Genomic DNA, 21,492 nt, shown 5'->3' on the forward strand with positions numbered 1-21,492 from the left:
ATTTGGGGACCCCAAAAGAATAAAGATATTCGGATAAAGAGGTAAAATGAAGACCTCTACCGCAATATAGAGAAAAATTACAGACCACAATTAAAAGACAAAGACTACAATTTTACGGTCACTTCCACAGAATTAACAACATAGTAGCTAAGATTTTTGGGAACTCCTCCAAATTAAATGTTGGCTTGAAGAGATAGGATGGGATCTACAAAGACTGAAAATCACAGATGCCCTCATAACCAACAGAGTGGACTTCCAGCGACAGATAACTTCTGCAGCTTTTCCGCTTCTGGAAATTCGACGTCAACTTCGGAGAGTGTTATCGGAAGAATAGAGGCAGATGATCAGCTGACGTATGAAGACGTTCTGGGAAGAAAAGAAAAATAATGGACCATAGTCTTAGGTTCCAAGTGGTCTATTAGAGGCAAAAAACTTTAATTAAAAAAAAAAAAAAAAAAAAAAAAAAAAAAAAAAAAAAAAAAAAAAAAAGAAAAATCATAAATAATACCAATAATAATAATAATAATAATAATAATAATAATAATAATAATAATAACAACAACAACAACAACAACAACAGAAAAATTTGAAAATGGCATATTGGTGGCTAATTTGGCAAATGAATATGATGGTACATCACAATAGCAAAGAACAACGTCTTGCAGTCTTGCCTCATGTTACGACAGTCAGCATGGAGTCCGAAGAAGAAAACCATGAAACCGTCTAGTTTGAAATCTCTGGATGATGGAATGTTTGAATGGTTTTGCTGACATATCAATAACCGGGCATTCTAAATCTGTTCCACATGTAAAGCAATTTTTATCATCTAAAGGTCTGCCTGATAGAGCAGTGTTATTTCTAGATAATGCACCACCTCACCCTCTCAAAAATGATTTGGAAACACCAGGTGGACAGAGCTTTGTTTCATAAATACTACCAAATGTGCTGACATTAATCAAGCCATGGATTAAGGCATCAGCATAATAGGCATTAAAGATTAGAACTGTTAACCCTCATACTTACAAAAGATGTTCCAATACTTCATTTTGGAAGAATAATATACAGTGCTTGGAACATGATAAAATGTAAGAACATCTTACGACCATGGAAAAAGCTGTATTCTGACACTGAGCACCTAGCAGACAAATTCCTAGGTTTCGAAGAGAATGAAGACAGTCAAGGTTTGTTAGTGTATGATCTTAAAAAGATGGTGGAGGAAAATGACTGGTTTATTGATGTGGATGAAGAAAACCTTAATCAGTGGCTGGATGCGGAGAAAACCTTAATCAGTGGCTGGGTACAGTCTTGGCATTTCCTGAGCAAAAAATACAAAGTGTCATCACCACCGACCCAGCATGCGTGCTTGCTACGCTGAATGACAATGACGAGGATGAAGAAACTGTACCTTGATCCCACATTCCTCTACAAACTGCACTTGGATCAGGGTTGCCACAGTTCATCTTTTAGTTGTACTAGATCTAGTAAATTTGAAAATTGTCAAGTACGTCAGTACTTTTTGTTACATAACAAATCTTACGAATTAATTCTTACATTCATAATAAAAACATTTGGATATCTCTGTTTTAAGCATGTAACTGCTGTTCTTATGGGTTCATCTGCATAGCCAATGAATCCCTTAATGCTTCCTTAGCTTATTTCAACACAAGTGGTGTTCATGTTATCCTTCAAATATCACTGTATCAGACTTATTTTAAGTGGGTTATATTATTTTATTTCTGGCTTTTTTTTTTCTTTCTTTTCAAAATGGTCTACTACTAGGGATATTTTTTCAAGCCCTGATCGGTTGTGAAATTAAAAACCACAGTGATAATCAAAAAGGTTTTATTTGCAACATTTAGCTACATCGTCCAGCTACTTCTCTACAGTCGCCGTTCTGACAAACATTTGTCATAGCATGGTACCGACTTTCCAATACCCTCGTCATAGAAGGCACCCGCCTGTGCTTTCAGCCACTTTTCTATGTTGTTCTAGAGCTTGTTGCCTGTGCCAAAATGCTGTCCTCCTAGTCATGTGGGCACAGAGATGAAAATCAGAAGGACCCAAGTCCGGGCATTATGGTGGGTGAACATACATTTGCCATAAAAAATGCTGCAGAAGTGTCTTTTTTCTTTGAAGCTGCAGTGCGAGGCCAAGCATTATCATAAAAAAGGACAATGCCTGATGACAACATTCCTCTTTGCTTGTTCTGAATTGCCCTCCAGTGATGATCATGTCATGTTCCATAAATTCCACAAACAAAACTCCTTTTTAGTCCCACAACACATTAGCCATACACTTTCTGACAGAGAAGGTTCACTTGCACTTCATTGGTTTACTCGGGGAATGAGAATGCATCCATTGTTTGGACTGCTCTTTTGTTTCTTTATTTTTGCAATGAACCCATGTCTTGTCTCCTGTGACAATTTTGTTTAAAAAATCTTGTCCTTCAGCATGTTAGTGCTGGAGAAACTTTAAGGCGATGCCCATTCCTTGTGTTTTGTGATGATCAGACTATATCTTGGGAATCCATCTCGTACAGAGTTTGTGGTATCGAAGTGTCTGACTTCACGATGGTATAGAAAGCTGACCTTAAAATTTTGGGAAACGAATCGCTGAACACAGAAATTGTGAACTGACGCATAAAGCTTTGGTGACAGCGGTCAGCGGTAATTGGAACCAAACTGCTTACAGTAGCTGATGTATCCACAATGATGCACACAAAATGCTGTCCACTTGTGTACACGGATTTATTTACAATTATTCACAAATCACTGAATCACAAACAAAACACTTTACTCCGAGAATATCAACAAGCCGCCATTTTAATAATTGCCTATCACAGCACATAGAGTTACAACCTTGAACCACAGTTGAAACAGATGACTACCGCTTGGCTACATCGCCATGTCAGCCTAACCACAACACTGCTCACCAGTGAAACTCCTACTAAACAATACCACGTCTCTCCAATCAAGACCACCTCTTTATATACGTGCCTGGCCAGGCTTCTAGAAAGATACATTACCAAAATACCTTCTTGTAAATTCTCGAGTGCCTAACAACATGGTTATGTATAGAATATTCTACCATCATCTTGTCTGATCTAGAGCCATTCTGGATGTTACAGTGTGTTTCACAATTCTGTAGCAGATTACACATCATATATCGGTAATAATAAATTATATAATATTAATTTACAGGTATTTACATTAACTGAACTCATATAAATATCTATATACCGTACAACAAATGTTTCATGACATAAACTCGCAAATATGGCGATCGTAAACTAATAATGATACTAATAAGTGGATGTACATCACAAGTAGTAATAATAATAATAATAATAATAATAATAATAATAATAATAATAATAATAATAATTCAAGCTCGATACCCATGGGAGAGTGAATATTGTTTTCAGGTTATATCAGTTTATCACACTTGCGTCAACATCCCCCCTATAACTTGAAAGAATTTCCACAGTGTGTATGAATACGAAGAAAAGATTAGTCCATTTGCTTGTGTTCTCGATCTTCCTGTATGGATGCGAAACTTGGACCATGAAAGCTAAAGACAGGAACCGAATCAACGCCTTTGAAATGTGGTGTTGAAGAAGGATGTTGCGAATACCGTGGACAGCCAGGTGAACACATCATTCGGTCATCTGGGAAATTGGAATACAAGAAAGTTTATGCCAAGTTGTGTGCCAGAGAATCCTACAATTCTTTGGTCACATTATGAGAACAGAGGATGACAAACTGCAAAAATTAATGGTCCAAGGAAAAATTTCTGGCACGAGGACGGGTCGCAAAAAGATGGGTTGATCAAGTAAGAGAGATCATGGACTTGCCATGGAGAGTTACTGTCTGGAAAACGCAAGTATGTACAGATTGGTATCAGCTTATAAGAGAAAGAACAATGTCCTTGGGTCATGAAACGAGTGGAGAGAGAGAGAGAGAGAGAGAGAGAGAGTGTGTGTCACTCTCGTTGACTTTGCCTTGGTCATAGATTGTATCTTCTCTCTTCCTCGACGTCGCTGGATGTGCTCTCCTTCTCTTGACCGGATCGTGCCGTGTCAGGGGTCGGGATTGCCTTGCCACCAGCCTCTTCCTCAATGATAGTTGATGCATTCTCCTCATGACCAGCCACAGCTGTGTCGTCAGTAGCCTCTCCTCCAGGTGGGCCCAAAGTAGTACCAGGCTCACTCTGTAGGCACAGTGGTTGGGTAATTTGCCGCAACTCCGATGCGTGGACCTTGACAGAGGAGGGTTGGTCTTTAGTAAGTAGACTCCATGGCCAAGTTGTTTATCTACCTTGATGGGACCAACCCACTTTGGTGCGAGACCTGCGTGAAACTCTCCAATCCTATTACTGACTGGGTGGTTACGTCGCAGTACTTGTTGGCCCGGTAAAAAGATCTGGGTATCTTCGACATGTTGAGTCTTGGCCTGGGTAAGGGATCTGTTCACGGCCAAAAGCTTGCTTCTCCTTGATGTTCTGCTGCTGCCATTCTGCCAGGGAAACAGCTGCATCATCTTGACCCGTACTGGGTGTTGGACGAATCTCCCAATCCCCGGCGCCGTATAGCTGTCGACCAAGGAACAGCTCCGCTGGAGAATAGCCTGTAACACGGTTGAAGCGTCGTCGCAAGGCAAAGAGTGACTGTGGTATCTGACGGTCCCACAGTCGAAGTTCTTTGTCTATCAGGTGGACTCGTAGCATCGTTTTCAGCTTCTGGTTCCATTGTACCGTTGGACTGGCCCTTGGGTTGTAGATAGGGGGAAGTCCAGTGCTCCACACCCACATCCCGTCATCATTTTCTGCCACTTCCTCGACGTGAACCATGGATAACAGTAGCGGCTGAATACCTCGTCTTGAGCAGGCTGGTCATGCGTCCCGTGGTGGCTTCAGGTATCGGAAAGGCCTCAATCCATCTTCTGAACAGGTCGGTGATTATTAGGAGTCCTGTTTTACCCTGTAGTGTTCTAGGGTAAGGACCCATCAAATCTAGGGCTATAACCTCCCATGGGCATTGTAGCCTTCTTTCTCATTGGCTGGAATCTGCCTTCCTGTTGCTCGCCTTGGTGCAGGCGCAGATGTAGCACCCCTTCATGTGGTCCAGGATGTCTTTCCGAATGTTGATCCAGAAGAATCTTCGCTGGATAGACTGATACGTCTCTTTGTCTCCCGGATGTACGGCTTCAGTGCTGTCAAACTTCTCCACAATGTCCATCGTGTGCTGTCTGGGGATCATCACTAGTACAGGCATCAACAAATATGTAGGTCATTTATATTTATATTTATTTACATAACTCTAGTACATGTTTCGAGAATCTTAATACATTCCCTTCATCAGCTAGTCAAATTAAACATACATACATACATATATACATACATATATACATACATACATTATCATTATAAACTGTTATTCCTTTCAGCGTTCAGTCTGCAAGCCCCTGTGAATTTACTAAACGTCGCCACAATCCTCGATTTGCAACTAGTGTTGTGGCCTCTTATCTTTAAATCGTTAGAAACAGAGTCTAACCATCGTCGTCTTGGTCTACCTCTACTTCTCTTACCCTCCATAGCAGAGTCCATTATTCTCCTAGGTAACCTATCCTCCTCCATTCGTCTCACATGACCCCACCACTGAAGCCGGTTTATACGTACAGCTTCATCCATCGAGTTCATTCCATAATTAGCCTCTATCTCCTCATTCCGAGTACCATCCTGCAATTGTTCCCACCTGTTTGTACCAGCAATCATTCTTGCTACTTTCATGTCTGTTACTTCTAACTTACGAATAAGATACCCTTAGTCCACCCAGCTTTCGCTCCCATACAGCAAAGTTGGTCAGAAAACAGACCGATGTAACGATAGTTTCGTCTGGGAGCTGACTTCCTTCTTACAGAATACTGTTGATCGCAACTGCGAGCTCACTGCATTAGCTTTACGACACCTTGATTCAATCTCACTTACTATATTACCATCCTGGGAGAATACATAACCTAAATACTTGAAATTATCGACCTGTTCTAGCTTTGTATTACCCATCTGACATTCAATTCTGTTGAATTTCTTACCTACGGACATCAATTTAGTCTTCGAGAGCCTAATTTTCATACCATACTCATTGCACCTATTTTCAAGTTCCAAGTTATTACACTGCAGACTTTCGGCACAATTTGCCATTAAGACCAAGTTGTCAGCATAGGCCAGACTGCTTATTACATTTCCACCTAACTGTATCCCTCCCTGCCATTTTATACCTTTCAGCAGATGATCCATGTAAACTACGAACAGCAAAGGTGAAAGATTACAGCCTTGTCTAACCCCTGTAAGTACCCTGAACCAAGAACTCATTCTACCATCAATTCTCACTGAAGCCCAATTGTCAACATAAATACCTTTGACTGATTTTAATAATCTACCTTTAATTCCATAGTCCCCCAGTATAGCAAACATCTTTTCCCTCGGTACCCTGTCATATGCTTTCTCTAGATCTATGAAACATAAACACAACTGCCTATTCCTCTCGTAGCATTTTTCAATTACCTGGCACATACTGAAAATCTGATCCTGACAGCCTCTCTGTGGTCTGAAACCACATTGGGTTTCATCCAACTTCCTCTCAACGACTGATCGCACCCTCCCTTCCAAGATGCCAGTGAATACTTTGCCTGGTATACTAATCAATGAGATACCTCGATAGTTGTTGCAATCCTTCCTGTTCCCTTGCTTATAGATAGGTGCAATTACTGCTTTTGTCCCATCTGAAGGTACCTTACCAACACTCCATGGTAATTTTACTACTCTATGAAGCCATTTCGTCCCTGCCTTCCCACTATACTTCACCATTTCAGGTCTAATTTCATCTATTCCTGTTGCTTTATGACAATGGAGTTTATTGACCATCCTTTCCACTTCCTCTAGCATAATTTCACCATCATTTTCCTCCTCCTCATGAGCTTGGCTGTTCGCAACACCACAAGGATGATTTCCTTTTACATTGAGAAGATGTTCCAAATATTCCCTCCACCTCTCCAGAGATTCCCTGAAATCTATTATGAGTTCACCTGAATTACTCAAAACTCTCCATTTCCTTTTTCCCTCCCTTCCTAAGATTCTTTATTACTGTCCAGAAAGGTTTCCCTGCTGCTTGACCTAGCCTTTCCAGGTTGTTACCAAAATCTTCCCATGACTTCTTTTTGGATTCAGCAACTATTTGTTTCGCTCTGTTTCTTTCATCTACGTACAAATCTCTGTCTGCCTTGGCCCTTGTTTGGAGCCATTTCTGATAAGCCTTCTTTTTATGTTTACAAGCTGCTCTCACTTCATCATTCCACCAAGATGTTCGCCTTTTCCCATCTTTACACACAGTTGTTCCTAGGCATTCCCTTGCTGTTTTTACTACAGCATCCCTGTATGCCACCCATTCACTTTCTATATCCTGAACCTGCTTACTGTCTACTGTTTGAAACTTCTCACTAATCATATCCATGTACTTGTGTCTAATTTCCTCGTCCTGGAGATTTTCTACCCTTATTCGTTTCCAGACAGATTTCACTTTCTCTACCCTAGGCCTAGAGATACTTAGTTCACTACAGATCAGATAGTGGTCTGTATCATCGAAAAATCCGCAGAAAACTCGTACATTCTTAACAGATTTCCTGAATTCGAAGTCTGTTAAGATATAGTCTATTATGGATCTGGTACCCCTAGGCCCAGATTCATCAACACATGTTAGTACTTAACAAGGTGTTAAATCATTTTAACATACGATTTAAGAAAATTTGCGTTTCATCAACAAATGTTAACATTAACAAATGTTAAACTGCGTATTAAAGTTAACATCAGCCATTTCCAATGTTAAATGGCTAACATTAGCATTTAGCAACCTGTTACAAAATGGCTGCTGTGAATCTCGCTTTCGAGGCGGAATTGCTCTATTTAGATCTTTTACAAAACAATCCTGATCGAAGAAGAGTTCAGCAACGTAATGACTTTGAAAATTTGACGGATCCAAATTTCTTCATAGATACAGGTTATCAAAAACAGTCGTTGCTAAGGTTGTTGACGAAATTCAAGTCAGGTTAGAATATCCTACGAAGAGAAACATACCTCTTTCTCCAATGTTGCAGGTACTGATAATATTACGAGTTCTTGCTACTGGTTATTTTCACATAATGGCCGGAGACAATGCTGGAATTTCTAAAGCCACTGTTAGTAGAGTTGTTTGTCGAGTGTCTGCAGCAATAGCATCCATGAGGAGGTATATAACATTCCCTTCAGTAGAAGAGCGTCAACAAATTATCCGCGACTTCTATGAAATAAGCCATTTTCCTGGTGTTTGTTCTACGTGCAATAGATTGCACATATGTAAGAATCCAATCACCTGGAGGCAATTGGGCCGAAATATATCGTAATCGACAGGGATATTTCTCTGTTAATGTTAATGATCAGGTGATTAGTGAGCCTAACCTCCAAATCAGGGATATACTTGCTAGGTGATCTTGTTCTGCACACGACAATACAATATTTAATAACTCCCATATCGGAGCACAGTTTGAAGTGGGACAATTAACGAAGTGATTTTGTTAGGTGACAGCGGATACCCGCTAAAAAAAGTATCCGTTTACCCCCATTGAAACCCTCGCGGACTTTTCCCGTGCCTCGTCCTTTTCTTTTATCGTCAAGCCATCTGTGCGCTTGCACTCAATAACTTACACATATTTACTAACTAATTCAATTAACAACTCTTTTTCGAAGGAGGAAAAATTAGAACTACGATTCCGTTTCACTTCACGCGCCATATTTTACAGCTGTGCTCAAACAAAAGCGCATCGGAGAGCGCTGTAAAACAGCATGTTCGTACCACTGCCTCCTTGATTTGCACCAGTTCTCAATATTGGGAGAGTTAACAGTCGATTAGTTAACATTTCACAAGAAAAGTTTGATGAAACGCAAGAAACCTAACAAAGATGTTAAATTTCTAACTCCGTATTAACTAACTACTTGTTAGTATATATTTAACAGGTGTTGATGAAACCGGGCCCTAGCCTCCCATGTGTAGCGGTGAATAGCCTTATGCTTGAAGAATGTATTCGTAACAGCTAAACCCATACTAGCACAGAAGTCCAGCAAACACTTCCCATTCCCATTAGCTTCCATATCTTCCCCACATTTACCAATCACCCTTTCGTATCCTTCAGTTCTATTCCCAACTCTCGCATTGAAATCGCCCATTAGCACTATACTATCCTTCCTGTTGACCCTGACCACGATGTCACTCAATGCTTCATAAAACTTGTCCACTTCATCCTCATCTGCACCCTCACATGGTGAATACACGGACACAATTCTAGTCCCAATTCCTGCAACTGACAAATCTACCCACGTCATTCGCTCATTTACGTGCCTAACAGAAACTATGTTGCGTGCAGTGGTATTCCTGATAAACAGCCCTACCTCAGACTCTGCCCTTCCTTTTCTAACACCCGTCAAGTACACTTTATAATCTCCTACGTCTTCCGCGTTATCTCCCCTTACCCGAAATCACTTCTAGCACATCCAAATGCATCCTCTTTGCTGACTCAGCCAGTTCTACTTTCTTTCTTCCATAAGCCCCATTAATATTGATAGCTCCCCATCGAATTCCATTTCGCTCGCCAAGTTGTTACCAAGGAGTCCCTCGCCTGTCAAATGGGAGTGGGACTCCGATACTCCATAGGTCCGAGGCTTGCTTAAAGTGTGCTGAGCTCGGTAAATTCATGAAGCAGGATGCTACTCTACTTGCACATAGTCCAAGTGAGGATCTCTCCTCTAACGGGTTATGGACCACCGGTGAATTGTATAGTCCTAGCCGCCTGAGCGCAAGGAGGGCCACGACTCAGAATATGTCCGAAATGCCCACTCCCATTCCATAGCAACTGGTATCCTGACTCTCAGGACCACTTACTAGGCCACTCAGCCGTTGCCCATGGTTCACGAACTAGGACGTGACTACAGTAACCCACAAACATGAACAATTCAAATTAAAATCAAATCAAAATTAAATTAAATTAAAATTAAATTAAAATTAATGAATTAAAATAAAATAAAATTAAAATTAATTTGACTAGCTGATGAAGGGAATGTATTAAGTTTCTAAAAACATGTACTAGACTTATGTAAATAAATATAAATAATTAATATTTAGTATTGACTAGGCGGACCATCCACCTACATATTTGTTGTGAGCAAGTCAATACGGATCAAATACCGGCCACTATGGTCAAGATTATTAATAGTAGTACAGGTGTATCGGAAAGGTGTGACCTGTACATCGAGAGTCCTCCGTCAACACGGAAGTTCTTGTAGCACATCTTGAATTCCCTCCGGACGAGTCGACTATCGGTGTTCTATCTCCTAATCCACTGTGTCATGGTCCTACAGAGCTCGTCTTGTTCCTGCCACTGTTTGATCACTCCCAGATCAAGTTCCTTCTTGATGGTCATAAGGACAGGTTCCTTAGGCTCACTCTGGTGCCTTTGTGGGAACTCCCTCTCGACAATGGTGCTTCTACCTCCAGGTTCCATCGCCGGATGCCTAGCTAAGCTGTCTGGTCCTATGTTCGTTGGTCCTGGGACGTGACACACATCGAAAACAAATTCTGTGATTAACAGAGCCCATTGCATCAATTTAGATTTTGAGCCAGAGACCGAGTTTAACCATTTGAGAGCAGCGTTATCAGTGTAGAGCTGGAACTTCCTTCCCTCCAAGTAGCCTCTGAATTTGCCCATGGCCCACACCATGGTTAAGACTTCCTTCTCAGCAGTCCAGTAGCATTGTTCGGTGGGAGATAGCTTCTTGCTGGCATACTCGATGATGACCCTTCCGCTATCACTCCTCTCTTGGAATAACACTGCTCCTAAGTCGGGATGGGCTAAACTTGGAGCGTTACATATCGCAGCCTTAATGCCTTGGAATGCTGCCTTCTCCTTGCTGGTCCATTGGTGAGTGGTGTTGCCTTCTCTTCAAAGTGGGGCACGAAGCTGCTATACCATCCACACAAGCCAAGGAACTGACGTCCGCGGGCGTTCAGCTCCTTCGATAGCTTGATTCTTCTCCGAGTGCCTTTCTACCTTCAGATGTTAGGACATGGCAAAGATATTCTATGTGGGACTGGGCGAAGTGGCACTTATCCAGTTGGCAAATCAGTCCATGAATCTTCAGTCGTTCCAGCACTTTTCCTCAGATGTACAAGGTGAATTCTTGCTGCGAGTTAAAATGTCCTTGAGTTACACTTGGCAAATATCTCCAACATATCCTGATAATACGAGGATCTTCAAAAGGCAGAAGTATTCAGTCAGCAGTATGTAAAGATTGTTGGTTACAAGGATAATGTCCAGATAGAGGAGGTGACTAATACTAAAGAAGTATTAAAATTTACCTATGACAGCAATGACATTTACAGTAATATACAAAATTTGAAAACAGTTTAAAACTAGAAAAGCAGCTGGAATTGATAACGTTTCGGGGGATATACTAAAGACAATGGGTTGGGATATAGTACCATATCTGAAGTACTTGTTTGATTTTTGTTTGCATTAAGGAACTTTACCAAATGAATGGAGAGTTGCAATAGTAGCCCCTGTATATAAAGAAAAGGGTGATAGACATAAAGCTGAAAATTACAGGCCAGTCAGTCTGACAAGCATTGTATGTAAGCTTTGGGAAGGCATTCTTTCTGATTATATAAGACATGTTTGCAAAATTAATAAATGGTTTGATAGAAGGCAGTTTGGGTTTAGGAAATATTCCACTGAAGCCCAACATGTAGGATTCCAGTAAGATATAGCAGATATCCTGGATTCAGGAGGTCAATTGGACTGTACTGCGATTGACTTATCTAAGGAATTTGATAGGGTAGATCATGGGAGACTACTCGCAAAAATGAGTGCAATTGGACTTGACAAAAGAGTGACTGAATGGGTGGCTCTGTTTCTAGAAAATAGAACTCAGAGAATTAGAGTAGGTGAGGCTTTATCTGTCCCTGTAAAAATTAAGAGGGAAATTCCTCAAGGCAGTATTATTGGACCTTTATGTTTTCTTATATATATCAATGATATGTGTAAAGAAGTGGAATCAGAGATAAGGCTTTTCACAGATGATGTTATTCTGTACAGAGTAATAAATAAGTTACAAGATTGTGAATAACTGCAAAATGACCTCGATAATGTTGAGATGGACCGTAGGCAATGGTATGATGATAAACGGGGATAAAAGTCAGGTTGTGAGTTTCACAAATAGGAAAAGTCCTCTCAGTTTTAATTACTGTGTTGATGGGGTGAAAGTTCCCTTTGGGGATCATTGTAAATACCTAGGTATTAATATAAGGAAAGATCTTCATTGGGGTGATCACATGAATGGGATTGTAAATAAAGGGTACAGATCTCTGCACATGGTTATGAGAGTATTTAGGGGTTGTAGTAAGGATGTAAAGGAGAGAGCATATTTGTCTCTGGTGAGACCCCAACTAGAGTATGGTTTCAGTGTACGGGACCCTTACCAGGATTACTTGATTCAGGAACTAGAAAAAATCCAAAGAAAAGCAGCTCGATTTGTTCTGGGCGATTTGCGACAAAAGAGTAGTGTTAATGGTTATGAATTTCATGTTTTTTGGTCCGTATTGAACTGAGAATAATATATAAGTAATAATAATAACAACGTAAACGTTTCCACCTTTTCAATACTAAAATATATTCACAAAATTATAAATTACATGGTACTAGTTTCGACCCATCTAGGGGTCATCATCAGTCGTATTGGAGCAAAGATCAATTTTGGCGAATTCCTAAGAAAATGTTATTTTAAAGAATAACAAGTGAAATGAGATGTTAATATGGTAATAGTTAATAATACAAGGAATATACATACTAAGAGGTATTTAACAAAGAATAAAGAATAAAGTATGAATGGGGTGTTACAAAAATGTTGCAAAGTTTGGGCTGGGAAGACTTGGGAGAAAGGAGACGAACTGTTCGACTAAGTGGTATGTTACAAGTCATTAATCTCATATTTGGTCCGTATTGACGACAGTGATTACATATAATTTAAAAAAAATATTTGTTTAATGTCAACCTAGTCAATACTTACAATTACCACTATTGTGGTTAAATGATCATAAATAATTGAAAAATCGTGAACATGTTTCGCCCTTCTTAACGGGCATCATCAGCACTATGAACAACTTTAAAAATAATAGTTACATTTAAGACTGTCTTACAATAATCAATCATATAAGATTGGAATAAAATGTGACATTAAAAGTTGTTTTTGATACCATTATTAAAAAGTTATAAGTAAATCTTATAAACAACAAGTTAAAACAATTGTAGGTCAATCTCATAATCTAGTCTAAAAAATATATATGTTAATGTTGGTAGGAAGATTGTCAAACGGCATTCATCTGAAATTGAAATGGATCCATTTTCTTTAACATTTGGTGAAGGTCCATATTAAGCTGTATTCATCAGCAAGTAGAAATTCGAAGAACAAAATATATACAAAACAAGGGCTCTAATTAATCATGTAGTAGAAGATTAGGTCAGGGATGATCATGGTAATTCTTCTCGAGTTAAATTGGTTATGTAACCAGTCAAATAAGAATACGTTGAATTAAAAATACACGTTGTAAATTCACGACAATGCACTGGATTGAAGATATTTATCAATATAATTGTAGTATCCCTTCTGTTGTGTAAATTTTCAATGATTAGAATATTGGATAGATCGAATGCCGTAGAGTGTCTAACTTGTTCTGTTGCTAGCGGTAATTACCGCTTGGAATATCCAAATCAACCCCCCAATACTCTTACAATCAATGCTAACAATTTTAAAGTGATTGTTAGTGTTAAAATGATTAATTAAAAAGGAGGAATTTTTTTTTTGAAATATTTTTTTGAAAAGTGCACTTTTTTTGCATTTTAATATTACCGCTAGCAACAGAACAAGTCTTAAATGTAACTATTATTTTTAAAGTTGTTCATAGTGCTGATGATGCCCGTTAAGAAGGCGAAACATGTTCACGATTTTTCAATTATTTATGATCATTTAACCACAATAGTGGTAATTATAAGTATTGACTAGGTTGAAATTAAACAAATATTTTTTAAAAATTATATGTAATAAGTGGTATGTTCCGAGCTGTCAGTGGAGAGATGGCGTAGGAGGACATCCGTAGATGAATAAGTTTGGATGGTGTCTTTAAAAGTAGGAAAGATCACAATATGAAGATAAAGTTGGAATTCAAGAGGACAAATTGGGGCAAATATTTGTTTATAGGAAGGGGAGTTAGGGATTGGAATAACTTACCAAGGGAGATGTTCAATAAATTTCCAGTTTCTTTGCAACAGATAGGGAATCTGCCACCTGGGCGACTGCCGTAAATGCAGATCAGTAGTGACTGATACCTGATCCATCAGTCGCATAAAGGTGGCAGGAGCATTCTTCAATCCAAAGGGCATTACTGCAAACTGATACAATCTTCTCGGTGTCATGAAGGCAGTAGTCTAGAACTTTCCTCGACCTACACTTGCCAGTATCCAGAGTTAAGATTCAGCGTGCTAAAAATCTTAGACCCACTCGTTTCAGCAAATCTTTCAGGTCAGGCATTGGGTAGGCATCACTAACGGTTCTCTCGTTCAACCTGTGGCAGTCCACACACAGTCGATACTCCCCATTTCTTCTTCTTCTTCTTCTTCTTCTTCTTCTTCTTCGGTAGGACGGCAGGTGAAGCCCAACAGGATGTAGAGGGTTTGATGAAACCTTGTCCTTCCATCTCTTGAATCTCTGGATGACAATATTGCGCTTATCCGGGTTGATTGGATATGGACATTGCTTGATGCGTGAGGAAGCGCTCCCTTCAATGGTGAGCGTTACCGTGGACGTCAGTCCTATTTTATTGGTGATGACTTCCGGAAAGTCCTCTAAGGTGTGTCTCAGCTCCTCTTCTTCACTCAGTTGAAGATGCGTTAACTGGTTATCTCCCAGGTCTACATTGATTTCCGTATCCTAGACAGATAATGAGTCATTGACAGCAGAAAGTAGAACACATTTGTTTTCAAACTAGCACAAGTATATATTGAGAGCGAGGTTAAAATTTGACATCAAGACGAACTGAATTTGTTTATTTAAGGAATTTGACGGTTAGAAACAATGAGCAGATCATCGCGCAACCAACAGCAAAGGAGGGAAGGAGGACATATTGTTTGGGTTCAGACAAACATCACATCATTTCAATTTGCGGATAAATTAAAAGAATGAAGAATTGGAAGAGAGTATGAGGAGAAAATTTCTGATTCATAAGAAGTCTAGAAAATTAAAGCAGACGTTAAGAAGAGAGAAGAAATATTTTTAAAAAAATGACGAACTTCATAAATGTAGTTTATTAATTTAATTTTCAAAGTGGCTATTTATTATTTGTTATTTCAGGATAGAGATAGATTTTATAGAAGATGAAGAAAGAGTTACTATTTTCAGATATTAATAAGGACATAAATTAACATAGAGAGATTAATTTAATTAGATTTTATCATTGATGATTGGTAAAATTCTGGTAAAATATGTGACAAATGACAATGTAAATGGGCAAAAGAAAAACTTAGAGTAATATTGTAACTAATTTAAAATTCATATATTTTAATATATAATTGAAATATGATACCAATGAACCATAATCCTAAGATAATTAGTATTTGGCACCGTTGAGGAAGAGAGCAGAGGCTCTCGAAACATGTACATGTACGGTAATTAAATAGAATAAAAGTGTATAAAGTATTGACAAGGCGGAAAATTATTTTATAGAAATCAAGGCTGGGCACTTGTTCTTCAGGTGTCCCGCTCTTCCACACTGGTAGCACTTCCTAACTGTGCTGGGCTCTTTCGTAGCTTTGCTCTTGTGTTCCACCTCCAGCTGGGTGACGATTCTGCATAGATCATCAAGGATCTCGGTTGTGATACTCCACTAAGAGTTGAATCTTATCGAGGAGTAGCTCTGTGATGTCTGGTAAGATCTCGTTTTCGCTTCCTTCCGGGTGCAGACGCTTGAAGAGTTGGTACTTCTGTAGGACAAAGGTGCAAGCTCTCATGCCAGTGGGTTGTGCCTCAGTCAGTAGCTTCCTTTTCACGGAGCTCTTCACCCCTTCGGAATTAAACCTAGCCAGAAATTCACTCTTGAAGTCCGTCCAGTTTAAATTTAAACCCTTCGAGTTATTCCACCAAGTAGCAGCTTGCTCCTTTAATTGCGGTGTGATGAACTGCATGAAGATGTCCTCTGGTAGGTTAGTCCTTCCTAGAGATCGGGCCAGCTGGGAAGACGTCTGGTCGTGCACGCGCACTTTGGACGATCCAGCGTAGCGCATCCCCTCCTAAGAGAGCTCCTGCTACAAGGACAGTTCAGTGAATAAATTTACATTCAGCTGTCGTGCGCTGCTTTCAAATTTCTCGTTCTGTAGTAACTGTGGTTATTGGTGGTGTACGTTAGGCCTGTGTGTGACAGTATAGAAGGCATTAAAAGTTTTTTTTTGGCTAGCTGCTTTACGTCGCACCGACACAGATAGGTCTTATGGCGGCGATGGGACAGGAAAGGGCTAGGAGTGGGAAGGAAGCGGCCATGGCCTTAATTAAGGTACAGCCCCAGCATTTGCCTGGTGCGAAAATGGGAAACCACGGAAAACCATTTTCAGGGCTGCCGACAGTGGGGTTCGAACCTACTATCTCCCGAATACTGGATACAGGCCGCACTTAAGCGACTGCAGCTATCGAGCTCGGTGGCATTAAAAGTAGCCTGCATCGTAAGATGCTACAGAGTGAGACTCGTGCAGCAATCTCGAATGTTATAGACTTTATGGGAAGTGAGGCAATGGAAGAAAAGTTCATGATAGATTGTAAGGAAGTGCAGGAAAGAGTAGCAGCAGCTGTTGGAGAGTCAGAAAGTTCTATGTCACGGATTAAGAGTGAAAAACGAAAAGCGATGGAATTAGGAAAACCTATGGATAGTCAGTTTTAAACACCAAACAAGAAAAGAATGCGCACAAAGAATCTTACTTGACTGGACGACTTTGACGAAGGTTATATATAAATTTAGATGTATGGCTTCTCAGGCGTTAATAGAGCAAACGCCTGAAAAGCCATACATCTAAATTTTTATATAATTTTTTATATGCTCTATTGGTGGAAAAATATCTAATTCCCTCCTTGGGAGCTTAGAATTTCCATTTGACGAAGGTGCCGCACATCGTGTTGTTAACTAATTTTATTTAGTTGAAAAATGTTTACCTACTGTTTCAAAAATTTGTGCAAAGTTAGATTTAAAGTTCAAAGGATCCAATACTAGTCTCAAGCGAATGCTTCGATCATTAGGATATCGTTGGAAAAAACTAACAGTAACAAGCGCATCCTAATGGAAAAACTTGACATAAAATACAAGTTTATTTGAAAAAAAAAAAAAAGCTCAGTATCCTGCGGAGGATTGGCCTATAGTGTACACGGATGAAACCTACATACATACGTCCCATGTATCGAGCATATGTAGACCCTTTATTGTGTTTCCTTTTATGAAGTATATTTTGTTTCTGTACCTGACAACCATTATATCGTTATATATATCACATCATTTCTTATTTTACAAGAGAGCTAGGGACAAACAATCATGTAGTTTTACCCCGCTTTCTTGCCTTGTGGCAAAAGTTATTATTATTATTATTATTATTATTATTATTATTATTATTATTTGGTTTCACCTTCTTTGGGGTATGTTGAATTAATCATTTCTCTGTGTTTTGTTCTTTACCTTTATTTCTTCAGTATTTCATTGTTTCTGGCCTTCGTTTCTCATCTTCCGAGATAATAGATTTGGCTTTTAATACAGATTTGTCTTGAAAACTTATACTTTCGTCTTTAGTTCTTACTTTAGCTGTTCGATTGAATAGAGAATTTTCTGTCATTTTTAATTCTACTAGATCTTTTTCAGTTTATTTAAACCAGTTGGGTTTGTTTTTCTGTTAAGGAAGAATTTGAAGATTTGTTTGGTTAATCTATTAGAGTTCATTCTGAGAAGATGACGGTAAAAAATTATCCTTTTCTTTGCGTAGTATCTGAGAGTTTTTTCAATTTTCTTGTAATGCATTTCATTCTTGATGTATATTATCTTATTGTTATTATTATTATTATTATTATTATTATTATTATTATTATTATCGACTTATTTTACATGTCATGGCTCAGGTTATGAAGCCTGCTGTTATGCCAAAACATATTCTCCACTGTACATCTACAGTGTCGTAAAGTTAATTTTACATCTAATTATAATTTAAAACAATGACTACGCAAATTGAAACATGAAAAAAATTTTGACAGCTACAATAATACAAGGTTAAATTATGTTCTAATTCCTTACATCCATCTATCATCTGTAACACTTCTAAATAAATTCATTTTGGCTAGATATGTCTGTAATTTACAGCTGGAAGGGAATTCCACTAACTGAAAATCTGTGGAGTGTTACATGTCAGTTATAACTAATATTTCGGGTCAATTGTTTGTCGCCACAACACCGAGCGAGAAGGGGAAGTCAGCGTTCTCACTCCCACGGCTCTGCTTTCTCACTCGCGCACTTCCCCTCACCGGCTGTATTCCTAGCTGGCCCGATCTCTAACAAACTGACCGATCCCTTGATGAAGCTAGTTGGGTTCTCTTCCAGTCGCTAAAATTTCTCTCGACGACAAAGATACGGCTTTCAAAATTTCCCTCAATGGTAGAAATTCTCCCCTCAATCTATTGCTTTATACCGGAAACCTGGATTTCCCCCTCCTCCTAGAGGTTCAAGATATCCCCTTCCAGCTGGCTTACTCTACTATCGATCTGGTCAACCTGTCCCAGTTTTGACCTGATGTCTGATATCTGCTGCGTTAATCATTTTGTGACGTTGCTAATTTGCAATGAAATTTTGTCATTTACGGTAGAAATTTTCGATTCTAGGCCCTGTTCAACTTTGTAAACCTGCGTGTACACTTGTGATATTTGTCCAGTTAAAACTGAGTTAGCTTGAGAAATTTCATCTGAAGGTTTGTCATATACATCTGAAATTTTGTCATTTACTTTCAAAATATGACCTGCAATGTCCTGTTAGGCCGGAATTGACATCTGAAATTTTGTCATTGAGTGCCTGAATCAGGGTCATTAAGTTAGAACACATTTTGGAAATATTTACCTCATCTCCTGAGGTTTCATCGGAATCGAGGACTTCCAGGAAAAACTTTTTGGGATCTTCTCCTTTTTCAGCGACATCTTCCCGTAACTGTGTCAAGAACGATTTCTCCTTCCCATTCGTCGGGAGATTTCTCTTGGCGAGTTTGTCTTTGAGGTGTTTCACCGACATATTTTCCAGTATCACTTTCATTTTGATCATTTCGCACTTCCATTCGTATTTACTCGTAAATTTTTACGTCCTGTCCCATAGTCGCCAATGATGTATCCACAATGATGCACACAAAATGCTGTCAACTTGCATACATGGATTTATTTACAATTATTCACAAATTAAACACACACAACCTTAATCACTGTATCACAAACAAAACACTTCACTCCAAGAACATCAACAAGCCGCCATTTTAACAGTTGCCTATCACAGCACACAGAGATTACAACCTAGAACCACAGTTGAAACAGATAACTACCGACTGCCTACATCGGCATGTCAGCCTAACCACAACACGTGTTCACCAGTGAAAATCCTACTAAACAATAATACGTCTCTCCCATTAAGACCACCTCTTTATATACGTGCTTGGCCAGGCTTCTAGAGAGATACATTACCAAAATACCTTGTTGTAAATTCCTGAGTGCCAACAACATGGTTATCATGTATGGAATATTCTACCATCATCTCGTCTGATCTAGAGCCATTCTGGATGTTACAGTGTGTTTCACAATTCTGTAGTGGATTACACATCATATGACTTTAAAAAAAATGAAGGTATTTATTAATCCACCTATTCAATACTTTTTGTCCACTTCTGTGTGGTTACAAATACAACACTTAACACTTTCGGGACATGTTGCGCCCTTTTTAAGGCATCTTCAGCCCTAATACAATCTTAAAAATATAGACGAACCTGCTTTATATGTAACTCTGTTCTGCGTAATTCGTACTTGTACGTAATTTCCTTTAGGTCCCGGCAAAATCTAATTTAAAAGCGTGTTAATTAAACGTTATTTAGACGTAATCTGTTCATATGTAATTCGCTGGTATACGTATTAAGTGTCAGTGAAATATAACTGAGTTTTGCATAACTGTAATGAACACAAGCTTTTTTAAAAGAAACTACTGTATTAACGAAGTTTCCTCTTTGTTGGCGTAGGCAGAAGTAGAGCAGTCGGGTTTCGGTGCTGAAACAGAAGACGAAGAGTTTCATCGAGTGACAATGTTGACTCTTACTTATTAGCGGCGTAACAAAGGCCAACCGAGCGAGTCCCCTTCACTCTCTATCTCTCTCCTCCTCTACCTTAGTCGTTTTTGACCTTCACAATGCCGCCAAAGAGTAAGATACATTGCAAGAAAAGTGGGCAGTTTCAGTGCGGAAACAAAAGAAAATACAGTAAATTTGTTTGAATATCAGAATTTCTTTCATGGGAACAACGGAGAAGTAAAATGTCCACGGTGCCGGTATCTGGTGTTTACTGTTGAACAGTAGTTTTGCCATTCAGTTGCTTTGATTAGCCATGGAGAAAAGTAAAAAGGAAAAGTTATACCCTAGATGAAAAAGTAAAATTTATACGAGAAGTGAATGCTAATCCACACAAAACAAAAACTGAAATTTGCTTCAGACTTAGGGATTGCTTATACCAAGCTATGTACAGTCATCAGTAAAAGAAAAGTTATTTTGGACGAGTTCTTAAAACTGAACTGAAAATCAGCAAAGCGCAGCCGCCAGCAAGAAGGGAGGTACTAGATTTGGAGAAAGCACTTTTCACATGGTTCCAGCAAAAGCGGGCTGCAACTCTACCAATTAGTGGAGACATTCTGAAGGCAAAAGCGATAGAGTTAGCTAAAATGATGAGTATCACTGCTGATTTCATGGCTTCAGCAGGATGGTTGCAAGGATTTAAAGATCGTCATGGAATCACAGGGAGAACAATCTGCGGTGACTCAAAAGCTGTGGACGATGTCACAGTGCAACACTGGAAAGAAGAGGTTCTGCCGGATATCGTAAGCGATGATCAGCCTCCAAACATCTACAATTGTGATGAGACCGGCCTATTCTACAATCTCCTTCCTAATAAAACATTAGCTGAAAAAGGTGACTCATGCCATGGAGGGAAGAAAAGTAAAATTCATGTAAAAGTACTTCTCGCCACCAACGTAGATGGATCTGACAAACTTCCTCCACTTGTGATAGGAAAATCGAATAATCTGAGGTATTTTCAGGGTGTGAAAACAAA

General features: G+C 39.2%; 1 protein-coding gene across 1 annotated transcript in view; it reads right to left on the bottom strand.

The window, feature by feature from the left end:
- LOC136858297 (uncharacterized) overlaps positions 1 to 21,492 on the bottom strand; it is a 285,771-nt gene that overhangs the window by 125,884 nt on the left and 138,395 nt on the right. The window lies entirely within an intron of this gene.

Source organism: Anabrus simplex, chromosome 1 (genome assembly GCF_040414725.1).
Source record: "Anabrus simplex isolate iqAnaSimp1 chromosome 1, ASM4041472v1, whole genome shotgun sequence".
Lineage (NCBI taxonomy): Eukaryota > Metazoa > Arthropoda > Insecta > Orthoptera > Tettigoniidae > Anabrus > Anabrus simplex.